The sequence below is a fragment of the Acomys russatus genome, chromosome 10, assembly GCF_903995435.1.
Source record: "Acomys russatus chromosome 10, mAcoRus1.1, whole genome shotgun sequence".
Taxonomy (NCBI): domain Eukaryota; kingdom Metazoa; phylum Chordata; class Mammalia; order Rodentia; family Muridae; genus Acomys; species Acomys russatus.
The window spans coordinates 28481540-28504069 of NC_067146.1; the positions used below are offsets into that span (position 1 = coordinate 28481540).

General features: G+C 36.8%; 1 protein-coding gene and 1 pseudogene across 2 annotated transcripts in view; both read right to left on the bottom strand.

Annotated features, from left to right (window-relative positions):
* The window catches only part of Phf14 (PHD finger protein 14), a 144697-nt gene that overhangs the window by 7916 nt on the left and 114251 nt on the right, over positions 1-22530 (bottom strand). The gene's annotated exons all lie outside the window — the stretch shown is intronic.
* LOC127194509 (small nuclear ribonucleoprotein E-like) lies at positions 7236-7510 on the bottom strand (annotated as a pseudogene).

The following is a 22530-nucleotide window of genomic DNA, read 5'->3' on the forward strand; positions in this document are numbered from 1 at the left end:
TCCACCTGCTTCTGCCTCTCGAGTTCTGAGATTAAAGGCTTGTGCCACCATGCTTGGCTAAAATAAATCATTTTTCAATCTAATAGCAACTGCTCTTTTATTAAGAATAATTCCATATCAAGGGCTAAACTTTTAGAAATAAACTTATTAGGAACTGAAGTATGAAAACTTTACTCTCAAATGATCTGACTAAATTGTCTCAAATACACTTATTTCAACTTGAGTGCTATTTTCCCCAGAGTGATCCCATTAATCTTCATTGTTTTATTAGAAATTAATAGCTCATTAGACTTCCAAGTAACATATCTCCTATGGCACATTAACTTTTTATGGAATAAAAAGAAGATATTGTACTTCAAGAAAAAAATTTAAGTACTACATAGAAAATTACATGCAAATAAGATTCCTCTATTGTGGTACTTTATTATCAGGGATAAACATATCAGTTTTGTTTTTACCTCCTGAACTTATCTATTTGCTATTGAGTTGCATTAAAATTAAATTTAAAACCATTTGCTTTAAGTTGTTACTATAATGAACTCATCCACTGGCATGTATTTAAATGTTTCCTAAATACAGGACAGTTGGCAAGATCCAAATCACTTATAAAGCTTCTATGAAAATGCATCATTTAACCAATGGTCTTTTTAAACAGCTAATGATTCTATTGGTATTACATACTTTTCAATGTTTTACAATCTAGATACAAGACTATGAAAATATTATTCCATGCAATGAAAATTTAAAAAATTCCATCAAGAAAGAAAACTATATAATCCATCTATACAATCATCCCTGATCAAATAACTACGTGATGGCACTGTATTGGGTTTCAGAGTCTCCTCCTGCATAGTTCCTACCACATGCAGCTTGTAATCTGTTGAAGCAACAGATTATGCAAAGTACTATGGCACTGAAATTATGATATGTAATTGGCAAGGAAAATGTAAGACCAGTTAGCTTTCAGGAGAAATATATAAGGGAAATATCCTACACTGTGGTGATTTATGTGACATTCCCTGTGTCCAGGTGTTTGAATATGTGGCCCCCAACTGGCTGTTTGGGACATGTGACCCTCCTAGAGAAAGTATGCTTATGCCACAGGGGACAAGCTCTGTGGTGGCAAAAGACTCATACCGTTTTAAATTCTCTTCTCTCCCTCCTCCCTTCCTCCCTCCATCTCCCATTTGGTGTTTGACATGTGGGCTCTGAGCTGCTCCTCCCGTCACCCAATCACCCAGTCACCATGCCTGCCTGCTCTACCCTTCCCCTGACATGATGATGTCATCCCTCTGAAACCATAAGGCCAAAATAAGCTCTTCTTTCTCTAATTTTCCCTAGTCATGTGTTTTGCTATATCCATAGAAACCTCAGACAGACATTTGTAGTGGGGAAGGCTACTGCTGTGATAGACCTGACTATGCTGTTTTTGGAGGAACACGGAAGATGTTAGATGGTCTAACTTTGTGTCAGAAAAGTGGCTGCACTGCATACTGTAAATGGAGCTGAATGCGCCATTTTGGTAGGAGCTTATGAGAATACAGTACTGCTGAGAGCCATGACCACTGTAGCGGCCCAACTCAAGTGATTTCAGAGGGAAACCATATTAGCAACCACACTGAAGAGCATTTTAATGACATTTTGGCAAAAAGGTGGCTTTCTGTTTTTGTCTTAAAAATCTGCTGGAGGCTAAATTTAAAGGTAATGGACTAATTTCTTTGGTAGATAGATTTCAAAGAGCCTAAGATTGAACATGTCACATGGTTATTAAGAATCACTCTTATGCAGCCCTACAATGAAAAAGAGCAGATGGGCACAAAGAAATACAAAATGTACTGATTCAATGTATTCTCTATCAAAATACCTACACAAAATTTTAAAGACCTTGAGAAATCAATTCTCAACTTCATATGGAAAAACAAAAAACCCAGAATAGCTAAAACAATCCTGTACAATAAAAGATCTTCTTGAGGAATCTCCATCCCTGATCCCAAGCTGTACTATAGACCAACAGTAATTAAAACAGCATGGTACTGGCACAGCAATAGGCTGGTTGATGAATGGAATCGAATTGAAGACCCAGAAATAAATCCACACATCTATGGAAACTTGATTTTTTTTCTTTTTTTTTTTTTAACAAAGAAGTCAATTCCATACAATGGAAAAAATAGCATCTTCAACAAATGGTGCTGGTCTAACAGGATGGCTACAAGTAGAAAAATGCATGTAGATCCATATTTTATCACCCTGAACAAAACTCAAGTCCAAGTGGATTAAAGGCATCAACATAAAACCAGACATACTAAATCTGTTAGAAGATTAAGTGGGGAAGAACCTTGAACTCATTGGCACAGGAGACAACTTCCTGAACAGAACACTAACAGTTCAGGCTCTAAGGTTAACAACTAATAAATGGGACCTCATGAAACTGAAAAGCTTCTGTAAGGCAAAGGACACTGTCAACAGAACAAAATGATAGCCTACGGACAGGGAGAAGATCTTCACCAACTCTACATCTGACAAAAGGCGATATATATATATATATATATATATCTTCACAAATTAAACACCACCAAACCAAATAACCCAACTAAGAAATGGGGTTCAGAACTAAACAGAACTCTCAACAGAGGAATACTGAATGGCTGAGAAACACTTAAAGAAATGTTCAACATCTTTAGTCATTAGGGAAATGCAAATCAAAATGACTCTGAGATTCCACCTTACACCTATCAGATGGCTAAGATCAAACCTCAAGTGACAGCACATGTTGGTGAAGATGTGGAGAAAGGGGAACACTTCTTCAATGCTGGTGGGAGTGCACACTTGTACAACCACTTTGGTAATCAATCTGGAACTTTTTAAAAAATTGTAAATAGTCCTACCTCAAGACTCAGCTATATTACTCCTGAGCATATGCCTCAACTATGTTCATAGCAGCCTTATTCATAATAGCCAGAATCTGGAAACAACCTAGATGTCCCTCAATTGAAGAATGGATAAAGACTCTGTGGTACATTTATACAATGAAATGCTACTCAGCTATTAAAAATAAGGAAATCTTGAAATTTGCAGGCAAATGGATGGAACTGAGTGAAATGAGATAACCCAGAACCAGAAAGACATGCATAGTATGTCTTCACTTATAAGTGGATATTAGTCCAACATAGATGTCCTGAGCGATTCCACCCAGTATGGGATCAGGACAGATGCTGGCACTCACGGCTGGACATCAGGTAAGAGAGGTATGGATGAATGGAAGTATAGAAGGACTCATAGGGTCTAGGCGCCCCACAAGAAGATCAGAAAGGCTGGCAGATCTGGACCCAGGGGGTCTCCACAAACTGTTGTACCAACCAAGGACAATGCATGAAGTAAACCTAGACTCCCTGTTCAGATCTAGCCAATGGACAGCTCATTCTCCATGGTTGTGGGAGCAGGAATTGTCTCTGACATGAACTCTGGTGCCTATAATTTGATCACTTCCCTTTGGTGGGGAAGTCCGGTGCCACTCAGAAGAAGCAAGCTATCTGGATGAGATATGACAGGCTATGGTTATATGGTGGGGAAGGAGGTCTCCTTCTGTCAGCAGTCTAGGGGAGGGGAGTAGGGTAAAAGGGGTGGGGAGCTGGAAAGATACAAGTGAGGAGATAACAATTGGTATGTAATCTGAATAAGTTATTTTAAAAATTGTTCCAGAAAAGTAGTTGTTTAACTGGTTTGGTGAAATTATACTTACTTATGTATATTGTTATAAGGTTGCTATTAAAATGTGTCAACTGCTTTAAGCAAGATAAGGGCTAAAATCAGAGCTGTGCTCCCATAAATTCTAACCACTAAGTCAACAATTATATACTATCATAAAATACTTTCAAAATGCTGAATATATTATCTGATACTGGCAAATCAACGTTTGTGGGATTTGCAGGTCCAATCCATTGAAATCTATAGTAGCACCATCATAACTTAAAAGATGTGTAATCATCCAATATGAAGGTTATTGGTACCCAAGAACTAATTTTTCTTCTACATTTTCACTGAAATGACTGATGGAATTTTTAATTAGGGAAATACAATATCTTAGGTTCTTCCATGAAGTTTATTTCTTGGAATTTGAGGAGGTGACAAGTAAATTATCAAGTGGTGACCATGCTATGGTAGCCCATATCAGAGTGCATGAGAACAATATAGTTCTAAGACATTTATAACAAGGCCTTTCTCACAAAACCCATATTTGCTATGGGAATCTTAATTTACTGATGGAGACAGATCCCTCACAATCACTTGGCAGGCTCCACTGTGACACTGGGGGTTAAGGTCCTCAAACATGACAGTTGTGGACACAGTCAAGCCACAGAGGCAGTAACTTTTGGGAGACAGTTTATTTGTTTTCCAAATCATTCACAGTGAGCTTATGTTAGCTACATAACCTGAACAAAATAATACACTAAAATTCAGCTTTGAAAGTAATCTGCCATTTAATTCAAAACCATGATTAAGAAATATGGGAAAATTTCAGAACAAATTAACACTGTATGTTTATACAGAAAACTGTTAAAATGTATATACTTTGCAAATTATTGTAACATAACATCTTTAAAAAGCTAAATAGGAATGTACTTCAATATACATACCACAGTTCAAATAAATTTCGCTTTACACCAGAGAAGCCAATATAAAGCCAAAATCAAGGAAAGCAAATCTGAATTCTCAAAATAAGGCAAATATTTCCAACACGTCTGGTATTTTATTGTTTCTAAATCTTTAAGTAGTACAGATTAAGTAATAGTGTAGCTCATATTCTGTACAAGTATTTAGTTGTCCATCAAAAATCTAAGCGGTAGTAAATGACGGGGCTACATTTCTGTGAGTAGATTAAAGAAAGTTCTAGATTTTCCTACTCATACACTTGATAACCTTAAAACATTAGCTAAATAGGCATTAGACCAATAGCTAATGTTATCAATGTGCCACATAAGAAAATGACCTGTTCTGAGAATGTAAAGTAGAAAACCATGAACTATTAACATAACTATTGCAGTGCTTTCTTACTTTACCGAGAAACTCTCAAGAAGGAAATGGGGATGCTATCTTGGTTATAAGCTTGCAGCTGAAATGATTTAGATGGTTTTCTCTTCCACACAGTATCAGTATAACTGTGTTTTCTTTTCTTTTTCTTTCCTTTTTTTAAACAATGAATTATAGCTGATACTTCAAACCTAGTCTATCTGAATCTTCCAGCTCTGAAAACCAAAAAAAGCAAAACTATTTACTCTACATAAACAGAGCAGAAGCAAGACTACTAGCTTTGAAATCCAAGCGGGCTAAAGTTGCCAAGAAAACTAAATATTTGCAGTTTTGTGTATCTGAGGTATTATGCGTTCCTATTTCCCAAATTCTATTAATAATAAAACTAACGTCTAAAGGATATATTGGAGGAAATCCAGTAATAATTTAGTATCACACCAAATCCCTCAAACTGAAAATTAATAGCCGGTAAACCTATATGTTTACTTATTCACTTTATCCTTGCCATTTCTGCCTTTTAAATATTTAAACTATTGCCCCTTAAAATTTAGTAGATAAGTAATTCTCGCAGTCAGCTCACTTGAAGAAAAATACACTGGGAGTTTGGATTTTTGTTTTTCTTTTCATGAAACAAGACTTCAATTTTAGCAGGCAACACATTGAGAAAAAGAAAGTGGTGGAAATTAAAAAAGAAGCTGTATCACATAATGCGATCAAGAAAGATACATATTTAAAAATTATAAGAATTTAAAGTAAGCAAGTTCAAAATAGGTTTAAAAATTGAAACATGAAGATACTAATAATTAGGAATAAATCTGCCTTATTGCACTGATGCAGCATGAAAGCAATGCCAAAGAATAAAATCTGTTAAGGTGATAAAAATGCTTGTGGGACTCATATATCCATTCAGGATTTAGTGAATTTCAGGCAATATAACACAGAGCAAGGAAAGCTTAATATCTTATTTTGTATCAAACCAATAAAAATGATTTACTCTTTTGACATATCCCAAAGAATAAAATGAACAATCTACACAAAACGTGCAACAAAAGAAATTTTAGTTTTTCCTAGATTACAACTCCTTCACTCTGTGTCTGTATTAATATACCCAGAAACCTATTGCAACATGTAGACCTACAGATCAGTCTGGATTGTACTCAAATATGCAGTCTTGACAAATATGTAGACTTAGGAAGTCGTGTTTAAAGATAACATGGAACAGAGCACAGGAAGCTGAGCACAGGAAGGACAAGAAGGGTAACCATCAGTGTGCAGCCCGTGGACCAGTGCACAGACAATAGGGTTTCAGGACTTTCTTCTCAGTGATGCATTAGTACACTATTGGAAAAGTGAGCTAAGATGGGTGCCAATAATCCCAGTATTGTGGGAGGCAGAGGCAGGAGGATTGCTGTGAGTTCAAGGCCAGCCTGGTCCAGGACAGCCAAGGCTACCCAGAAAAACCCTGTTGCAAAAAAAGTTAAAAAAAAAAGTGAGCTAAGCCATGTTCCATGGAAATTTTACCAAGTCTCCCCTATTCTGCAATCATTTGCCTTCAGTATTATCTTAGAGGATATCAAGTTACCTGCCACTCTTGTTTTATATTGTCATTTATTGTTCACTTATTCAAAGACTAATTCTTGGCACACTATCTACCTTTGAACATTTAAAATTAGCAACACTTTAGGATTACTGTGAAAATGATTCATTGTTCATTTAAATACAATTCAACTTTTCAAAATCCTTTACATTCGATTTCACACCAAATACTAATGATTTATTTCTTTTTGTCTTTAATCCTCTTTCAAATGTGGGATTCACCAAAGTATGACAATTAGTTTACTTATTTATGCAAAATTGATCTTGTTCTTTTAAAAGTCCACATGTAAGGTTACTCAAGTCAAAAATAGAGCTTAAGAATTAATCCTCTTGCAACATGTAAATGATCAAGTCATGTATCAACTATCCTCAAACGGTGCAAGAAAAAAATGAGTACACACTGAAACGTAGTGATTGTGAAGGATAAAATCCAAATGAAGGTCCTTTTTTTTTTTTTTTTTTTTCAAACAAAGACAATCTTACAGCGTTTATTATCAGCGGATAATGGCCACTAAAACAATACAAATAAACATTTCAGACTATTGTCGGTGCAGAAGACACCTTTAAGAAAACTGAACTGCCTTCTCAACTCCTCCAGTGCTTGACCATTTCTAGTTAGAAACACTTTGCAGGTGAGTAATGTTATCTCCTTTTAGCATGATCTGACCCAGTTGTTTCCTTGACTTTGTTTTTGAATGAAATCTCTTCTGCATCATTTAATATGAGGTTTGTGTGCTCATCAAAGCCAATATACAGCTCCTACAGGCACGCTCACTGCTCACACAGCCACGTCTGAATGAGGTCTATTTGGCAAGTATCAGATGATGAGGCTGGTTGGCTGCACCATCACTCTCTGCATCTTGTGGCCCTGGCTGCGATACGCCATGGTGAAAGTCACCAAGACCAAACCGAAGGGACTATTTTTAATAACAATAATGCCAAAGATTATCTTAGTCTTTCTTAGTATTTCTCTGTAGCTACTAAATCTGTAACTTTAAAAAAATATATAACTCACTTCAATGTTTGAGGAAATTTTAAAGTTACCCAAGCCAGTCAGCTTCTGTAAAAGTGGAACATGTTTGAAACATTTTCTATAGTTTTTTAATGTATTTATTAGTGTTTATATGAAACCAGCAACTTTATCTTTTATACTCTCCTTTCCCTGAAGAAAATAAATTATATCTCTAGAGGCTTCACTTTATGAAACTTTAAAACTCAGGCTGGAGGAAAAAAGAAAATTTTGTTTTAGAAAGACCTTTTCCAAGAGATTTAAAATACAAAGGGAAAATAGCAATCATTTGTTTGTCCCTAGATGGGTGACTTGAGTTCCAAGTTCACTTAAATCACATGTCACATGATTCCAAATTCAGTTAGAAAGAAGTAAAATTGTCAAAAACAAAATCTCAAAAACATTATTAGTTTAAATTTTAGTACCAATGAGACAAACAAAAAATGAGGTTGAATGTAAAATTCAGGACTGAAGCCTATAGACTGTCAAAGAAGGTAAAAGCAATAAAAAATACGCTTTTCCTGAGATAAAGGTGGGGATGGCAGCTGGGTCACACCTGTAATGCTGCCCTCACACAGAATCATAAGGCTCACCAAAGGCCCAGCCTGCTTTAAAAGGCAAGTCCCTGGCCAGCGCACACTTCACAGTGAGCTTACAGCCAGCTCATGCTTCCTGAGACCTCATCGCAAACAAGTAAAAGCTATTCTTACTAAGACTTAACAGTACTCACATTTTTTCCCCTGGATATTATGCTGAAATTAAAAGTGAAATGTTTTAGCAATTAAATATTTAGTATAGTAATGTGTATGTGATCTATATCATGAAATACTGCTGTTATATTTCATTCTCTTAAACATTAACTTTGTTCATTATATAATTGGTTTACCTCTATGTTTCTACAATATCATAAAGCTTGAGTGAAAAAAAGTTAAGCCCTTCATTTTTTTTTAATTGATTCTGTTTCTAATGAGAAATAGACTCTGACTACGAGCTTAATAAACTCATTTTCAAAGGAAAATATTGCAAGCCAAAATGCATAATACACAAGAATCTACTGAGCACTGGAGTCCAGAAGCACAGTACACTGGAAGCTACCTCAGTTCATGTTGATGTGACTGGGGTGGAAGCTGCCACTTACTTGCTGCCTTTGCCTCGCATCAAGACAGGGTTGCATAACCTGCCACTCCAGGAAGAGATCAACTCTCAATATCCCACCCGAGTGTTATACTAAATATATAACCCTTTCACACTGTGGCAGTGTTTAAAATATTGTAAACTGAATTATCACCAGTGGCAATTATCTGCCATAGCATGTATGGGTTATAATCCCAATGAAAAACAGCAGATGGCAGTAAAATTATTTTTTAATTATTCCTATGCAAATTCTGTTCAGAACACAGAAGTGGCTTTGCAACAAAAACAGCTTAACACATAATATTGAAGCAATATTTGTGAAGCAATATTAATGAAACATCATCACCTCAAACATTTCCTAAGGAAATACTTTCCTCTGAAATTTTAGTGCTACAGACATGGATTTGGTGTGGTCTCATTCTGTAGCCCTTATTGAAGTGGCACTTACAGTAATCCTCCTGCTTCAGCCTCTGAGTGTTAAGATTATAGTCATGAGTCACTACTTCCAGTTTACAGTTTTCAGGATTACAATGTTAGGATATAGCAAAATGTAAAAAAATAAAACAAACAAGCAGCAACCTACCCATGCCAGTCCTCCACTGCCTCTTATAAAGGTAAGGCATAATAACCATAAAAATTATTTATGCCATCTATTCCCTAGTTTTGAATGCTGACAACAATTCTGAAAACCGGTCCTCACTCATAATGCAGAGCACTTAATTAGGGAGGATATATTAATTACTACTTAAAGTGATTAAATATAATATAATATAATATAATATAATATAATATAATATAATATAATATAATATAGAGTTCATATGCATGTGAAGATCTCAGAATCCTTTCAGCATGTACCTGAGAGAGACACTCAACATGACAACATTGGCTGACCGAACTACCCAGCAGGCTCTCCACTACTCAGCACTGTGGCAGCCATAGCAGTGCCAACGGTATCCAATCTTATTAAATTGACCTTAATGTCATGAAAAATGAAGCATTTTTTAAAAACGCAAAATGGAACTGATTTTTACAAAGAAAAGACAGGACGCTAGTCTAGACACAGCATGCTGAGAAATTAAGCTACTGTTAATAGTGTTACCTACACAAAAAAGAAAAAAATGCTTACTATTTCTGTCTCCCTCTCCCCCGCCACCTTCTGTTTTTTAAAACCATCTGACTTTAACAAGACACATCTGAATGTATCATAAGTTAATTCTTTATCAATTTTCATAAATCACATTTTACCTTGGTCAGTCAGCTGAAAATTATGTAAGCCATAAATTAGCTTTAAACAAGCTCAGAATCAGGCTGGAACTGGTTTTCGAATTAAAGAGCCTTCAGTATATTACAAGGTGCTGTCATTTTATTACCCCAATCAATTTTGTGTGGCCTGAGGTAGAAGGAAAATGAATGCTGTCTTCATTTGCCATGGGTTTATCTCCTAAAGCAGGCTCTGGAAACCTAACCACAGCAATGAAATGAAAGCTAAGTTACATTTAGCATTGCCAACACAGAAAATTGTTACTCCTTAACAAAGTTTGAGTTATAATGGGGGAAAAAAAAGAAAAACAAAGAGCATTTCCAGTAAGTTAAGTCAACATAGTATTTTAATAAATTAAATGGCCTTCAAATTAAAAGAAAAAAGGATGAAAACACAGGGAGTGCCGCTATCAGTGCTTCATAAGTATTAAATGACTTATCAATATAAATTTCAACCTCAATCTCAATAAAAAAAAAAAAGATTTGATTTTTTTTTTTTTTAATGGACAAGTGACCACTCAGCCTACCCCTTCCCTCCCTAGACAATAAAGAATAAACAAAGGAGCCTCCAGAAGCTTAACTATATAGACAGTGACTACTGTCTCCATTTTAACACAAAGAAACTGAGGCAGGGGGATGACGTCACTTCCTTTCTTACTCAGTTTTGTTAACAATTTGCTTCTGAGACTGTATCTCTGAGCACACATACTGACTAGCATAGGAACATTAAGTATATCCAAAAGACTGACTGTTGCGGAAATAATGTGCCCCACTGAACTCTCACAGTGTTACATAAGGCAATCTCAATACTCTGGAGGCACAGGCAGGGAGAATCAGCAAGCCAAGCCTCTTTGGTTACACAACCAGTTTGAGGCCTGCTTGGGCTCTATGAGACCTTATTTCAAAAACCACAAACAACAATAACGACAAAACCAAACTAAGTAATACAGAATACAACCAAGGTGAGGGACCAGAGGGGTCACCAAATCAATTTCCAGGTAAGGTCCCTGTCAGTGATAAATGAGGTTTGTGCACCTACTCTCATAGAACATTGAAAGTAAGAAATGTTTGTCTTTGTTAGGATTTACTTAGCTATTTACAAAGCTACTCCACCTGACATTGTGTAATATGCGTTTCACAAAATGGTTCTACATGTCTGTATTTTAGCACAGAGTCACTATTAACCACTGGATTTATCAAGTAACAATATCATACTTCTGAAGATCTTGATAAATTCTACTAATAAATGCTGGCAGCTGGAGCATTCACTGGCCAACACTGACCGGGACATTGTTCTGCTTTTAACCAGCCATGTAAATCCATGGATACCATGAATCTCTAAGCTAGTTTTTCTTATAAAAAAAAAAAAAGCATTTGGACCATATTAATAGTTTTCTAATTATTTAACATATAAATGCCAGCAAACTCAAATTAGTAGTTTCTCCTTCTTGTTTCTCCTTCTTATTCGAAAAAGAAAAAAATTATCTCACATAATCAAGTCTATTCTAACAAAATAGCTTAAATATTTCAAAAGCCGGCAGGACTTGTGAAGCTTGTTTGGGAGTGGACACAGGTAACTGATTGAGTCTGAGCGGGGATAGCCTAGTTTGCTTGGCAAGTTTCAGGCCAAGACAGAAGGTGCAGGATTCCTGAGGAATGGGTGCAGGAGGCTGTCTTCAGGCTTCTACATAGATATGTTCATTCACACGCACATGCACAGCCACCTGCATGCACAGAAAATGCAACAACAATTGTGGATGTGTAATATTCAGTTTCTAAACAAATTAGACACTACCCAGTTCATTGGTGGATTGTTCATCATAATTGAGAAGAATTTTCCAAGTAATCTTCTTCATGAGATCTAGCCCAACTACAGTGAGGATTTTAAACTCCTACTCGTGTTTGGAATTTGCTAGATACTGATAAAAAATCACATATGTGTAAAATTAGGACAGAAGTTTTAAAGCGTTGAATGTAACTAGAAGGTACTTCAGGGGCTGAGAGGCCAGAAGCACTGTTCACAGCTCCAAGAATTAACAATAAATTGTGAATAATATAACATTTGAAGAAAACTATGACAGCCGGATAGTATTTCACAGAAATTCTATAGTGTAAACTTTCAGGCTCAAGAGTTATATGTTGTTATTTTATTATATTCCAACATATAACAGAAGACTCAGCACAGCTTATGAATAATTTGTAGAATTTTATTCAATAAATTATATGAAGCATTGTAAACATACAGCATGTCTTCAAAGACAAAGGAAATATTTGAGCATATGTGGGCTACAATTTCCTGTACAATTTTGTGCAAAAAACATTTTTTCTTTCAGATTAATTATGCATATTTAGACTAACCAGGTATTCTTCACTTCAGGAGTAAAGATTTTAAAGTTAAATTAAATTCTACTTTAAAAATATTTGCTATAATCAACAGTTACATATTAACAGAAATACTGAGTAAACTAGGAACAGAAATGATTCTAATATATGATGCTTAAATTTGTTGAATAGATATCTTTTCTTTTATTTTTTCTGCATATTTGGGCCATGGCCGGCACAGATTTATGCACCAGACAAATTTTGTGCATCAGTAACTAGCCTCAGCCTTAAAAGCACAATGCAGGATGCAGGAGCTTTACTACTTATATACTCCCTTTTGGCAGAATAATGGTTTAAAAATAATTTCAAAAATAAATAAGCAGGAAACAGGCTATCTGTGGAGAAATAGGAAGTTAAAATATTATAAAAGATATGTTTAACACCTGGTTCTTTGTCTTTGAGAGAGTAGAGAAAAACCCTGCCATAAGACTATCCATTCAGCATGCAGAGAACCTGGACCCAAATGATAACAGCACAAAGAAAGCCCTGCTGAAAGCCAAAATGAATAGTCTCACAGAAGAAGCACACAAGGAATTCAGTCTAGTCCTGTGGATTGCAGAGAAACTACGATGTAGGAGTTAGGCTGGCTGCTATGGACATGATTTTTTCCCCTCTAATCTAAGAATTCCTGTGCTGGACGCTTGGCAGTGTTAGAGTATTGAACCACTAGGCTTAAGGTCTTTGGGCCATTAACCGCGCTGTTTCCTGAGATAGGGGATGGCATTCTGATCCTGGCTAGTTCTCATGAGAACACTGCTACAAGAGTCCCTACCTTCTGGTCTCTTCACAGATCTTCTGATGAGGTTCTGCTTCAAACTCACAGCCTGCCTCTCCCTCCTGAATGTTGAGATTAAAGGTGTGCACCACTATGCCTGGCCTGGGAAACGTTTATAAATGACATAGCACTCTCCCTTCCTGTTAAAGCTATGTTATTCATCTTCTTTAACTGTCTGAGACAGAGTGGAACAAATTTAATTATATTTAAGGGAGTGGCAGGATAGATATGGTGAATTTTAAACAGTTATTAAGGAGCAGTTCACTGTTGCAGGCTCTTGGAACTGCCTAATTACATTAGCAAAATAAAAAAAGTTTGATGCCTTATACTCCTAATTTGTTACATGATACCTATACATCCTGAGAATAGATTTATAAATATGGATATATAAATATAGATGTAAACTTCGTACACTTTGTAATCCCTCAAGACACACAAGGGGCAGTCCTGGCCCCCTCCACCAGGAGCTCAAGCAGCCGGCTGTAAGAGCTAAAACAGATATAACTTCCATTCCAGCCCACCCACCCCTCTTCCCTAAAGGCCTTAATGGTCAGTTGTTTTCTAAAGGTTGTGATGGCTATTCCCAGCCCCAAGGCAAGAGAGTAGCCTGGGCCCTGCCCTCATTCCCAGGCCCCCCCATGAAACCGTCGATAAACCCTGTGTTTTGCCTAGTTATTTTCTGCCTCTCACCAGAGCAGGGGCAGCCACCCTCATGAGATTTTTCCCTTCCCAATAAACCTCTTGTGTGAAGTTTGCTGTGTGGCTGACTCTGAGGTAGTCCTTGGCTCCTGCCTGCCAGCGTGCATTCTGAAGCAGAGCTGTAACATTTTCACTTGGGGGAACTTTCCCAGCAGCTAGAGCAGAACTTCTGAGGGTGAAGCCTTCCCCTTCAGAGCTGCAGCACTTACATTATAATTTTGACCTTAGCAATACAGTAAAAATATTATTTGTTTTTTAACGTTGAGAGAATAGTAAACCTTTCAAGAACTCAGAATGGCTCAAAAGTGGCTGCATATGGCAGGTGAGTGCCTATAAATCCAGTTTTTTGTTTTGTTTTGTTTTGTTTTTTAAGGCAAAGTAGCAGGAATTCAAGGTCATCCTCAACTACATATGAGACCAAAGTCAACTAGAGCTATATGAGATCCTCTCTCAAAGGTACCAACCCTCCCCCCAAAAAAGGCAGGGGAAAAAACAAGAGAGAAGAACTGAGAAAAGAACATGCTGCTGACAAAAATGCCTTGATGCAGGTTTGACTTTTCAAAGTGATTGTAAATACAAATCACCTCTACAAGAATACTGTAACAAATTCTCACACTAAAGAAGCAGAGAATCATGTGTAGCAGTTATCTCAGGTACATTTAGTATATGACAACGAACGTGTAAGCCGAAAATAAACGTTTAAGAACACTAAGAGGTTGTATCTTTAGTAATCAGAGATTAGATTTAACATATAAAACAGTCCTAAGGAACAGCACATTTAACTTACAATTTAGGAGTGTATGAAATAAAAACAACAACAAAAAGATCAGAGAGCTAGGACATATATGTAAACAGAAGAGAATGAACACACACACACACACACACACACACACACACACACACACACCTGTTTTAGCTGACTTTTTATAGGTGGGCTGATTACTTTCATGCTATGGCTAGGGAACAAAAGAATTTATATAACATGAGCAAGTTAATCCAAATAAGCCAGAGTGGTGTTATATTAGCATTTAGTTCACCTACAAACAAGGCACTATTTGAAAATTTAAAAAAAATTATGACTGCCTAAACATGAAGTGAACAAGGATGATACCAAAAAACACACCAAACTGGACAGTGAAGAAAGCTGGCGAGCCCTCAGCCGTACAAGAGGAACTGCAGACAAATGAGTAAAGTGGGAAGCAAGAGAGCAGATCCTTCCCCAGGAGAAACACACCAGTCGGCTGTCAGTGCCAAATCGTCAGCCCTAAATGCATACATACGAGGAGCATCAGATGGACTCAACAGGCTATATTTAAAAGTATAAATGCATATATAAATACATTTATTGCATACAATTACAACTGAATTTGAAGGGAAGTTGTGAAGATTAATGGAAGGAAGGCTTAAAGGGGGAAAAAAAAAGAAAGGATAAATGTTGTAACTAAAATACAACCCCAAAACTAAACAAAAAATTAAACATTTTACTGCAAAGGAGTGTTAATACTAAGAATAAGAAACTACATAAATATTCTGGGATGTAAACAAAGTGGCTGATAGTACACAAATCAGAATGTCTTTGCACAGAGACTAAATGTAGTGTGGGCAGCTCTGGTTTGATTTCAACTTCACAACTACAACAAATATTACATAGTTAAGACTTGACCCATCTAAAATACACTGTTATTTTTCAAAGAATTCATTTTAGATCTGTCATCTTCTTCCAAGTTTGATAGTTAATATGCCGTCCATATTGCCAGGCAGCACCTGCCTTAACACAGATTCTACTTCACTAAAGAAGAAGACTTCTTGGCTCATCTTTTTTTTTTTTAAATTCACTTTACATCCCGATCTTACCTCACTTTCTCCTCTCCTCCTGGTCCCACCCTCCCTCTCTCCTCCCTCTTTCCCCCTTCCCTAGTCCTCAGAAAAGGGGAGCCTCTCCCCATCAACCCAGCTCATCACGTTGCATCAGAACTGAGTATGTCCTCTTCCAAGGTGGCCTGGCAAGGTAGCTCCACCAGAGGGAAGTGATCAAAAACAGGAAAGAGAGTGCATGTCAGAGACAGCCTCTGCTCTCCTTACTAGGAGACCCACATGAGGACTAAGCTGCTGTTGGCTTCATATGTGTAGAGGGCCTAGGTGTATTTCATGCATGGTCCTTGATTGGGGTATCAGTCTTGTATATCCCACTGGGCCCTGGTGAGTTGACTCTGTTGGTCTTACGCAGTTCCTGTCCACTCTGGGTCCTTCTATCCTTCCCCTGACTTTTCCACAAGGCTACTCATTCTTAGCCTAATGTTTGGCTGCGAGTTTCACTATCTATTTCAATCCACTGCTGGGTGGAGCCTCTCAAAGGACAACTATGCTAGGTTCCAGTCTCCAAGGATAGCAGAGTGTCTTTAATAGTGTCAGGCTGGCTCTCTCCTATGGAGTGGGTCTCAGGATAGGACAGGCATTGGTTGGACATTCCCTCAATCTCTACTCTAACTTTATTCTTGCACCTCTTGTAGGCAGAGGTAAAAAGAGAATTCTCAACAGAGAATGTTTGAGCAACACTTAAATGCTCAACATCCTTAGTCATCAGGGAAATGCAAATCAAAACAACTCTGATATTCCATCTTATACCTATCAGAATGGCTAAGATAAAAACCTCAAGTGACAGCACATGCTGGTGAGGATGTGTAGAAAGGGGAAAGGCTCTTCCATTGCTGGTAGGAGTGCAAACTTGTACAGCCACTTTGGAAGTCAATCTGGCACTTTCTCAGAAAATCGGGAATAGGCCCATCTTTGTTTTGAGATAATCCCTAGGCTTATTCTATGTTACAAAGATCAAAACAAATTCCACTTAGTGAAAATGTTTTTCCCCTTTTCTTACTGGTAGACATGTTTATTTGTAATGAAACAGTATCTGAGTTTCTACTTTATCAAATTCTAAAATGGCTTTAGGATAGAATCTAACTTCAGAATCCCTTGCAATAAGGAGAATGAAACACCCAATTCAGCATCTATATAAACACTCATCTCCAGAACACAGGCCCTGGATCAGGCAGTGCCGGATCTGCATCACTGTGCCACTTTAGCCGTGTAATGCTTAACTAAAAACTTTCTTTTTCATACTTGCACAAAGGAGATCCAAACTACTGAAGTCCATGCTAAGGATTAAATGACACTATACGTGTTAAGTGGTTAGATAATACCAAGCATATAGTGGTGCTCAAAAATTCTAACTGAAGTTCTTAAGTGCAGTACTATATACATTTTATTTTAAATATGTTCAAATTGTATGGCCTGACAATTACATGAAAGTGTATCTCTGGCAAAGAACTACTTCACTGTACTTTAAAAACTGCATTAGAAAAGAGTACTTAAGAACATGGATCGAAGTTTCTGTGGTGGGATGGTGTTCTCCTCCCTGTCTAGAAGATGTGCAGGGATAAAGATAGAACAGAGATGGAAAAAATGATCAACCAATGCCTGGCCCAACCCGAGATCCACCCCATGGCAGAGAGCCAACCCCTGGCACTACTGAGAACACTCTGCTATACCTGCAGACTGGAGCCTAGCATGGCTGTCCTATGAGAAGCTCTACCCAGCAATGGATAGAAGCAGATGCTGAGACTCACAGCCAAACATTGGGCAGAGCACAGGGAGCCTCACAGAAGAATGGGGGGAAGGAGAGAGAGACCCAGAGGGTACAGGAGTTCCACAAGAAGACCAACAGAGCCAATTTACCTGGCCCCAGAGGGGTTTGTGAGACTGAAGTACCAACCAAGGACCATGCATGGACTATACCTAGGCTTCCTACACATACGTACCCGATGGACACCATGGTCTTCATGTGGGTCCCCTAGTAAAAGGAGGGGCGCCTATCTCTGACATGGACTGTTACGTGCTTTTGATCGCTTCCCCCTGGGCTGCCTCGCCAGGCCACCATGGAGGAGGATGTGCTCAGCCCTGACACTACTTGACATGTTGTGATTGGTTAGTGTGGGTAGGGGCTCCCTTTTCTGAGGGCTAGAAAGGGCAGGATAGGGGAAGAGAGAGGGAGGGTGGGAATGAGAGGAGAGGAGGGAGGGTGCTACATTTGGTATGTAAAATGAATAACTAAATTTAAAAAATAAAAACATTAAAGAATTTTTTAAAACAAAGAACATGGACAAATGGGAGGTAAGGAGATGACTCAGTGGTTAAGAGTACTTTTTTTCCTTTTGCAGAGGGCTCCAGTTTGTTTCCCAGGACCAAAATTGAGAAGCTCACCCGTATCAGCTATAAGGGATTCACAGTCCTCATAGCCGCATAATAAGCACGTGAATAAAAATAAAATAAAATAAGAACCTGTATACTGTATATACAGTAATCTTGAGGAATTTGCTATATAACACAGTGGTCGGTCGAGTAGGAAGGTAGTAACCAGCCTTTATAATTGCAGGTAAATAGATTTTTTTTTAATAAAACCATTCTCAGAATTCTCCAATGATCATGTTTTACCTTACAGCAAGAAATATATCTACATTTTGTTTTGTTTCATCTAATCACACGAGGTCTCTATGTAGCAACCTTGGCTGGCCTTGAACTAGCACATGAGCCTTTGGCTTCAGACTCTCAAGTATTCACAGTCAACAATGTAACATTATTAATGGATGTATGTGATTTTCTTTACTGACTCCAACTTTATTCAGAAAAGTGGAGTGAGAAGGAAAAGGCAAAGAGGAAAACAGAAATATGTACCTTTAAAGCAGAATTGTATATAATTATTTTATTATTTTAAACATTATTGCTATTTTGAATTATTACTTCCTAGTTTTATAGTCAACTCAAAAACAATCTACAAATATATTTACCTCTATACATATACCCTATTTCTAGAATAAACTGCTAGAACAGAATTTCCCCATGCCTGTGCTTAAAAAACTTAAAATTAAGTGCAATCAAAAGATGTTCTGTTGATATAAGCTCATTGTCTAAGTATCACTGTAGCATCTGAAAAAAATTTTTATAAGAAATGTATGCACCACACTGGGCATAGCAACAGAGCCCTGCAATCCCAGCACTTAATATGCAAAGTTGAGTTCAAGGTAGTCTATTGTAGAAAGCCTAAGGACAGTGCTACATAGTGAGTGAGATCTTGTCTCCTAAATAAACATGTACACAAACAAACAAAACCCATATACCCTGACAAAATGAACACATTATTTTTCAGGAATTTTTTTTGTATCTCTCTCTGTCTCTGACACACAGACACACACACACACACACACACACACACACACACACACACACAGAGCTCCTGTTGTGGTCCCAGAGGTTAACTTTCAGGAATAGTCTCTAATTCAACCTTGCTGAGGGGTTCCTTTTTGCCATTCTTGCCTCATCGCATACCACTGGCTAACTGGCCTGTGAGCGCCCAGCCATTCGCCCATTCTACCCTCACCTCACTGTAGGAATACTGCGATTATTGATTCATACTCAAGTGTCTGGGTTTTGACTCTAGACTGTCAGGCTTGCATACCAAGTGCCTTTACCCAATGAGCCACCTCACTGGCCTGATCCAGCCTTTCTTTGGCTGGTATTATTTTCAAATTTAATGTATTTTATCTTCTTGCTTCAGTTTCCAGCTAAAAGTACAATAAATTAAAAGGAACTAATGTCTTCATAGTCTTGGAGATGTTCTTCACCTATTACTTCAGCAGGTTTTAAATTAAACAAAATTGTTTCTGATGTTCCTCTTTTGCTCACATCACTGGAATCCCTTCCTACTATTCCCGTTAGACCTGACAGAGCCAGTCCTTAAAGTCAGAGGACTTTATATTTATATTTATATTTAACACAAAATATAAATTGTTACTGATATAGGATACATGATAGCTAAAATAAAATATAATATTAATAGTTAAGAGAACCATCAAATGCCCTGGTTTAGAAATGTGTTAATTATTAGGAGAGCTATCATTGCCTTTTAATTCTAGGATATTTTTCTTGGTAGAAAGTTAGACGTGAACTCACACTACTTAATATAAAACTCTGAACGAAACAGGAAAACTCTACTTAGTATGTAAAAAGGCAACGTAATGAGCAGGAATTTGTGTTTCACAATGCATTATAAAAACATCTCTTATAATGAACATGTCATTAATTCTGAACTTTCAACCCCATTGCCAAAGAACAAGCTCAGCCTTATAGAACTGGAGAAACTTGTTGAAGGTCATAGCACTGTAGTTAAGATCTGAGCCATCTATTTTCCCAGAGTATACACAGGCCCTTTCTTCTCCCTCACAGGCATATTCTGATCTTATTATAATTTAACTGCTTTCTCATTACACATCACCTGTGATCATATTTAATGACAAATCTTTATGGAAAATGAATGATCACTTAAAAAATACAAAATGATTAGGGATATACATCCTAATTTTAGAATTGCTAAAATATGAATTCATTGAGATGCAAGTAACATGACATCAAAGTGCACATGCACTGTCTACAATTCCCAGTCTGTAACTTTTCATCGGCGTTGGCAAAGACTCCGTTCTGTTAACTCTCCGAGTTCAGTCAGTTTAGCTTAGGCTTCAGGATTACTTTAAAGAAATGTATCTCACAATGACACATATATAGGAAAATGTCATATTGTTGTACGATAAAGAAAACCAAAACAAAAAAATTACCTGATAGGCAAAACAATATTTTCTTAAGGTACAACATACAAGTCAGGAAAGAAGAAATATATCACAGACAGGCCCATATGATGATAAACTACATAAACTACATACTTGCTAAACTAGAGTAAGCAAATTACCCATGTCTTAACTAGAATGCCTGAAATCTTACTCTGGCATTTAAAGCAAGGATATAAATGACACTAGTCAGGTGCCATTTTCACTATTTATAATAAGCTAATTTACTTCAACTAGAACTAACCATCTCTTCAAATGAGTACTTTTACTCACAGTAGATTTGTGAACACAGTAAGCATCAATTAAAATATAGCACATTCCTCCTCAATTTATAACATTATGATCTGATTCACTGGTTTACTACATAAACCAATGTTAGTATGCCAGATGCCAGGTTACTAAGGTTAAAGAACTCTTTACTGACTTTCTGAAAACTATTATAAAATATGCTTTTGCTATTCTCAATTTTAAGTACGTAAACAACTCTTTTATCTACAATGAAAACAAGTCAGACCATGAAATGCTATTTTAGTATAAAGGGCAGAAAGACATTGGTAATTTCTGAAAGGCATTTTCTATATACGGTATCCCTAAATTCCGATTTAGTTTCTTGTCACATATGGCATTCCACAGATGGACTATAAACTCATCAGGCCCACATGGCACCCAACTTAAAAATGGCTTGGCTTTTTCAAGTTTGCCATAAGTATATCTTGAAAAGTTATTTAGTATTTTAATTCTGAAAATTATTTTGGCGTAGTTTAGGAAGGAATTATTTATTTTAAAATATTTCAACTATTTTGTATTCTATAAAGAAATACATCAAAATAGTTGCATCATAAACATTGACAAATTCTACCTGAAAGAAACCACATCTCCAGGTATGTCTTGGTGAAGCATATGTTTAGTTGTATTATATGACCATGCAAACACCTTAGATCATTGAACTAATCAGATCAGTATGGATTCTAGTTCTATTATAAAAGAATGAAAGCAGATAATCTGTTTTGATAAAACTGTTATTTGATAAAACACCCCTAGGATAATGAAGCATATTACTTCTTTGAGTTGGCAGTTTTTCCACTAATTAGTTCAGGATATAAACAACAATATCCTATAGACTTTGTTATTGTTGGCTTGTTTTGATTAAACCAGGTCTTGCTAGATAGCTCAGACAGTCTTTAGAGTCTTGTGGACTACTAGGTCAACTCCTGTTTAACTTCAGTACTGTCTATAATTTTGGAATTTAATTGATAAATTAATAGTAGCCCTAAAGTACAACAGTCTGTTAAAAAGTATGAGGTGAAAAGGCATTTGTACAGTTTTCCTTCCTAGAGAAAATGCTAAAGGAACTACAAATGTGCTTAGCATCCAAAGCTCCACCAATAAGAAGTTTGCAGGCTTAACCCTACTCACGAGCAAGCAGGAACCCAAAGCTGTTAGTAGACTAAAACACCACAGATTTAATATTCAGACTTTAAGCAAGTCTATCTTCCATCACAGATTTGTTCTACAGGACTCTACTGTACAGAACAGTGCAAAAAGGTTTTCCTTTTCCTTTTTCTTTCTTTTCTTTTTACAGATTTTTGAATATCTTGAATAATAAGAAGGAAAATCAAAACTCAGAAAAGTGTAGTGAAGAACATTTCAGTAAGGTCTAATCACTGTGTACAAATACCAGAATTAGCACATCAGGACAGTGAGGTGGTGTTTTACGTGAAAAGGATTTCTTTCAGCAATGCTAAATTCAGAAACTTATAGTTCAACCTGTACGTCCTGTAAAATCTCAGAGGTCAAATGAATAGTTAAAGCATTAGAAAGTCCTTTTTATGGGTCAGTTATAAGCTTGAAATTTAAAAGAACTTTTAAGGATACATCATTTTAATTTTATATTTTTCATAAATCTTCACAATACATAAAATCTGGACATTCAATCTCCCATATTACTAGGTTCAATTAAATGTGCTTGTTTA